This window comes from Pan troglodytes, chromosome 14 (genome assembly GCF_028858775.2).
Source record: "Pan troglodytes isolate AG18354 chromosome 14, NHGRI_mPanTro3-v2.0_pri, whole genome shotgun sequence".
In the NCBI taxonomy this organism is placed as follows: domain Eukaryota; kingdom Metazoa; phylum Chordata; class Mammalia; order Primates; family Hominidae; genus Pan; species Pan troglodytes.
In genome coordinates this window covers 93,857,390-93,863,389 of record NC_072412.2, presented here as the reverse complement: position 1 = coordinate 93,863,389, position 6,000 = coordinate 93,857,390, and the positions used below count along the sequence as shown (strand labels likewise).

General features: G+C 34.1%; 1 long non-coding RNA gene across 1 annotated transcript in view; it reads right to left on the bottom strand.

Moving 5' to 3' along the window:
• Positions 1-3,986: 3,986 nt before the first annotated feature.
• The window catches only part of LOC107968072 (uncharacterized), a 91,122-nt gene continuing 89,108 nt past the window's right edge, over positions 3,987-6,000 (bottom strand). The window contains exons 4-5 of the long non-coding RNA XR_001708955.2: positions 5,694-5,789; positions 3,987-4,066 (exon numbers count right to left, since the gene is read on the bottom strand). This is a non-coding gene — a long non-coding RNA (uncharacterized LOC107968072). The remainder of the gene's footprint in view (positions 4,067-5,693; positions 5,790-6,000) is intronic.

Here is a 6,000-nt window from a genome sequence, read left to right as displayed (position 1 = left end):
AGTTAGTTTGGCCTATACCCAGAAATAGTTAAGGGCAGCTTGGAGGTTAAATGCAAGATGAGGGTTGGCTAGATCAGATCTCTCCCACTGCACCAATTTTCTCAGTGATACAATTTTTGCAAAGTGGTTTCAGATTGAGAGCTCCTTCAAAGTTTTCTTCCCAATGAAAATATGTTATTCAACCTGTCTGGTGGTTTCCTGGAAGAGCCTGTTCAAAAGACTTATCTTTTTTGGGACCTCAATCAAAATTGCTCAGTACTAAAACTTCTCCACAAGGAAGCATTTGTCACATGTCTTAACATCGCAGCTTTCTCTGGTGATTGGTAACAGCTGGGGGAAACAATAGACTAAATAAAAACTTAAAAGAAGAAGCAAGGAATGAGATGTCCTTAAGGGCTTGGAAAATGTTTAACATATTCCTGAGAATCAAGATGGCCATACACATGCTTGGGCTGTACAAATTCTCCTGAAAGACCTTCAGAGGACTTAGGTTCACACCTCTGCCTTACCTTGAGATTTCATGCAACCAGGAAGTGAGGACTCAGGAGAGTTTTCAAGTACCTGACTGTTGAAGGCATGCTCTAAACTCAAACAGGACCCCACAGCAGAGAATGGGAGACTTATTTTCCCAGGTGTCTGAGGAAATCTGTGTCCAATGATTAAGTGACCATGAAACTAAGCAAGTGAAGACTTTAGTGGTTACTCATTTCAAAGATACAGACTTTACAGGATTAGTTCAGAAGTGTCACTTAAACTACTACAACAGGTAGTAACAACAGACCCTTAAAGAGGGGGGATCTAATTTCCAGAGATTCCATATTGTATTGATTTAAATATTGTTTTTACTAAAAAAAAGAAATAATAAAAATATAAAGAAATAAGAAACTATGATCCATGCACAGGGGAAAAAATAAAACATTCAATATAAACTATAAACCATTTATGAGGAAGCACATAAGATGAATTTACTAGACAATGACTAGAATTCAGCGATTTTACATGTGTTCAAGGAGCTAAACAATACAATTTCTAAACAAAATTAAAGGAAAGTACAAGGCTAATATCACACAAAATGGAGAATAATAATAAAGAAATAAAATTATTAAAATAATTCAAGTAGAAATTCTGCAGCTGAAAAGTTCAGTAACTGAAATAAAAAATCACTAGAGAGTAAACAGTAGAAATGAACAGGTAGAGAAAGAGTCAATGAACTAGAAGACAGGGCAATTAACATTATGCAGTTTGAAAAAATTTAAAAAAAGGAAAATATAATTAGGGACAATAAACAGAAAAGTCATAATTCCAGATTTTAAAAGCTACTGTAAAGCTACAGTAATCAAGACAGTGTGGTACTATCATGGTTCTAGTCTAATATTGTTATTAGAAAGGGTTTCCAATCCAGATCCCAAAAGAGGCTTCTTGGATCTCCCACAAGAAAGAATTCATGGCGAGTCTATAAAGTGAAAACAAGTTTATTAGGAAAGTAAAGGAATAAAAAAAATGGCTACTCCATAGACATAGCCTCCCTGAGGGCTGCTGGTTGCCCATTTTTATGGTTATTTCTTGATTATATTGTGAATGAGGGTTGGATTATTCCTGAGTTTTTGGGAAGGGGTGGGCAATTCCTGGAATGGAGGGTTTCTCCTCTTTCTAGACCCTATAGGATAACTTCCTGATGTTGCCATCACATCTATAAACTCTCATGGTGCTGGTGGGAGGGTCTTTTAACATGCTTATTTTATAAGAGGCACAGAACACACTAGGTGATGTGAAAAAATATACATGATCATATGCAGATGAGAAAACAATTTGTAAATTCAGGAAATCCTTATTGTATGCTTATATTTTGGCATAGTAAACATTTCAACATTTTGAAAGATAATTGCATTTGTCATATTACTCACAATGTAGCGAAGCATGCATGTAAACATCTGTTCTAAAAATTGAAGGGCTTGTTTTATTAAGACATTTTAATTAATTTTCATATTTAAGAACAAAATACTAGAACTGAATCATACAGTAAATTTTTTTAGGGAGATGGCTTTGCAACTCCTCATGCATGTTTTAATGTAGAATTCCCAGAGCACAAATCTTAAGGCTATTTTGTCTATTAATGTATTATCCTTATCTTACTGAATGGTTACTTCCAAATATCACTATGGTCTTATTAATTTTTGTGTTATTAAATCTTATCCAATTTTGATTATTTCTGGGGATTATTTTCTTTGGTATTGTGATTTTATTCATAATAAAATTTAGAAGAAATAAAACTCAAATGATCAAGATCAAAACTAAGTCTGGAATATAAATTTTCTATGCCATGACAATCTCTAAAAGAGTAGCTAAATGCACTTTAGGTTTTGTCTTGTTTTGTATTCATAAGTGAAAAATAATGCATTTAAGTAGAAGAAATATGCATCTTTATAGCCTCAGAGTTCTTGCATCATAGTAGCCTGTAACTTGTCATAGACTTTGCTGTCTGTGATAAATAGTGGATTTCTGATCTGGTATTCAGTAGAAGTACTGCATGCTTTATACCCATTAACATATCTTCTGTATTTTAACTTATAGTGGAAAACTATAATCATAATGATAAAACAATAATCTGGGTGTTTGGGAGATCTTCTAAGAGCTACTAAAAATAATATGATGTGAAGCTAATTGTAGGCATATTAACTCAAAGTGTGTGAGGCTATCTGATGAGGCTGAGGAAACAGCATCATTTTTTTTGCTTCTGGCTTAGTTAGTAATGGAACAAGAAGCGGAAACACTCACTTCTTTTACAATGGAAATAAAGTAAAAATATCAGTTAAATTAAAGTAACATAACATTATTCCCCCATCTCCTTGTTAATTTAATATTTTAAAAAACGATTTCAATATTGAAGAGCTTTGTGATAATTTCAGCAACTTTATGAAGATATAAATGACATATTAACAGGATTCTTGTCATTTGTAAAAGGTTAGTCTCCATAGAACCCCTAGGAAACCAACTATAAATGTTAGAAATAACAAATATAATACAGTTTTTCTGAGATAAAATCAATATTATGATCAAGCTGTTAAAGAATACTTGAATCAGGTGGGTTATGATGTATTCATGGCCAAGTTCAAGAACCATACCACATAAAACCAGTCCCCAAAATGGTACAGAGATTGTATTAAGAAAACTCAGTCACAAAGATATGAATTTCTTAAGTGGGTGGACCCCAAATTTCTGAGAAACATGTAGTTTTCCAAGAGGCACATTAATCAAGACCTGAAGAAAATGCAGGCCAACAATACCAAGGCTATGAGTTCATGTGTCGAGGGTATCAAGGTCTTCACAAAGCCAAAGAAAGTCAAGCCCAATACCCCAAAGGGGATCAGCTTGAAGCCCAATCAACTTCTTTGTATTGCCTACCTGAGGCTCAGGAAGTGTGCCCTCATCACCAAAGGTCTCAGGCTCTTGTGGCCAAAGGCTTAAACCAGGACCCAAGCTGTGGCTTGGTCTTTTGCCTCACTTCCCAGCTCCAGTTCAAAACCCTGTCTCTGAGGTAGAGTCCTCTGCCTGCCTGTGTGAGGACAGAAGAACTGATGTGACGCCTGGGCTGTCTTCTGCATGGAGCTGGTGTCCTCTGTCCTATTTGTACAAATAAATCTGAGGTAGGGAAGAAAAAAAGCTTAATTTTTTGAGTGCTTAAAAATATATGGTATGTTTCAACAACAAAGGCACAATAAAATTACTAGCTTATTATTTGATGAACTTCTGCAAAAATATATATTTTCTCTATTGTCAAGTCCAAATCTCCTAGCAGCCAACACTGAACAATAAATATTAGACTTTGTGAATTCTCAGGGGCCAAGTGAGCAGATGCTCCTAATACAAGCAAACAAAATAAAATATCTGAGAGAAAACCTCATATCAACTTACCATTCTGCCTCTGAGAGAAGTAAGCAACAGAAAAAAAACATTTTGTGTTTGTGCACACTTATGTTCTTACGTTATGTATGTAGTGAGCAGAAGCAAGAGCTGCTAGCAAGAGGCTTCCCCGGCTCATCAATCATATTCAAAGAGTATGTACCATCTGCATTGGAAAAGCAGATGAAAGGAAGGAGACAATGCTTTACAATTTTCACTCTCCAGCCCTTAATACTCCCCCAATGATCGTACTACTTTTATAATAATGCAATGTTAATACAGTCATAAAAACTGTATTTGCAGTCAGATAGTCTGACTATCTTTGCAGTCATAAAAACTGCAAAGATATGTTCACATTAACTTCTAAATCTTCAATACCAGGGATAAGCAAACTTTTTCCAAAAAGGACCAGATAGTAAATCTTTTAGGCTATGTAGGCCACAAGGCAAAATTGGCATATTATGTAAAAATTTGTATAACAAGAGATAAACCTCTTACACATACTTTTGTATTAGATACCATTTCTATTTTATTTTACATAAATAAATAATAAATAAATAATAAAATAATATAAATATATAAAATAAAATTAATAAGTACATAAATATTTTATGTAAATAAATAATAATTGAATTTAATTCATCATAGTACAGGTTTATGTACCGTGTATTAGCAAAATGAAACTTTTGGAGGGGGTAAAGGTTAATATTTGCTTGATTGTATCTCAAAGTTAGTATTCCCTATCAGTACAAGTGACTGAAATACTTCATAAGTTAATGCTGATAAGAAATGAGATTTCATGTATCTTATCCTCGAAAATATTTTCACACAAATATGTACTATGTGCTACTGATATTACATGAGCTCTTTTTTTTTTTTTTTTTTTCTTTTCTGAGACAGAGTCTTGCTCTGTCACCAGGCTGGAGTGCAGTGGCATGATCTTGGCTCACTGCAACCTCCGCCTTCCAGTTCAAGGGATTCCCCTGCCTCAGCCTCCCAAGTAGCTGGGACTACAGGCACGTGCCACCATGCCCTGCTAATTTTTGTATTTTTAGTAGAGATGGGGTTTCACTATGTTGGCCAGGATGGTCTCGATCTCTTGACCTCATGATCCACCTGCCTCAGCCTCCAAAATTGCTGGGATTACAGGCATGAGCAACTGCTCCCAGCCTCATAAGCTCATATTTTTATTGAGAATATTTATTCCTTGGAATGCATTTATGGAAGTCTATTAGATAATTTATTTGACATTTATCTCTAATCACGTCATTGCATTACCAAGTAGTCACTTCCAGTTGAAGTTTAGGTAGACCTCCTCAATTGCACAGTTCAGTGGATTCTGAAATATCCTCTGAAAATGTAATAAAATATAACTACTAGAAATTTGTGTTGAAACGGTGATGTAATTTTTTATTTTATCATTTGACCACATGGGAAATGTTTTTAAAAGGTTGATGTCACTTAAAATACAAATAATGTTAGTTGTCATCAAAATCACATTACTGCAGTATCAGTTTCACGTAGAAATACTATTTTACCCTTTAATTTTACACTGAATTTCACTGAGCAGCATTACCTATTCTGCATAAAAATAATCACTAAAGCCACTAAATATATTCTAATAGTAATTAAGGATGGTTCTTCCATTCAGAAAACAATGTCAGTCTTAGTCCTGAGCTAAAAAAATAAAAATAAAAATAAAATCCCAGTAATACTTTACCACAGCTAAACCATCAGATTTTGATGTGGTAGAAAAAGTCAAGTTACTTCACGTATATTTCTAACTCACATACCTGGCAATAGCTAACTCCAGGAAAATAAATCAAATTCACCAATAAACTTCTAGTTACATTGTATATGATAGTATAAAATATTTTTCTGACAAGTACCTGCTAAAGAATAATAAAATGAATTAATGGATACTATAAACACCCTTTGCTATCACAAGCTTTGTAAATTTTCCCAACTAATTATTTATCTGCTTTATGTATAATTTTACCACCATCAGTTCTAACACATCTTAGCAGATTCTGCTTTGGGTTGTACAGAATTAAGACTTAGTCGCTTGGAAAACACTGCCTCTTGTACTTGTTTCAAACA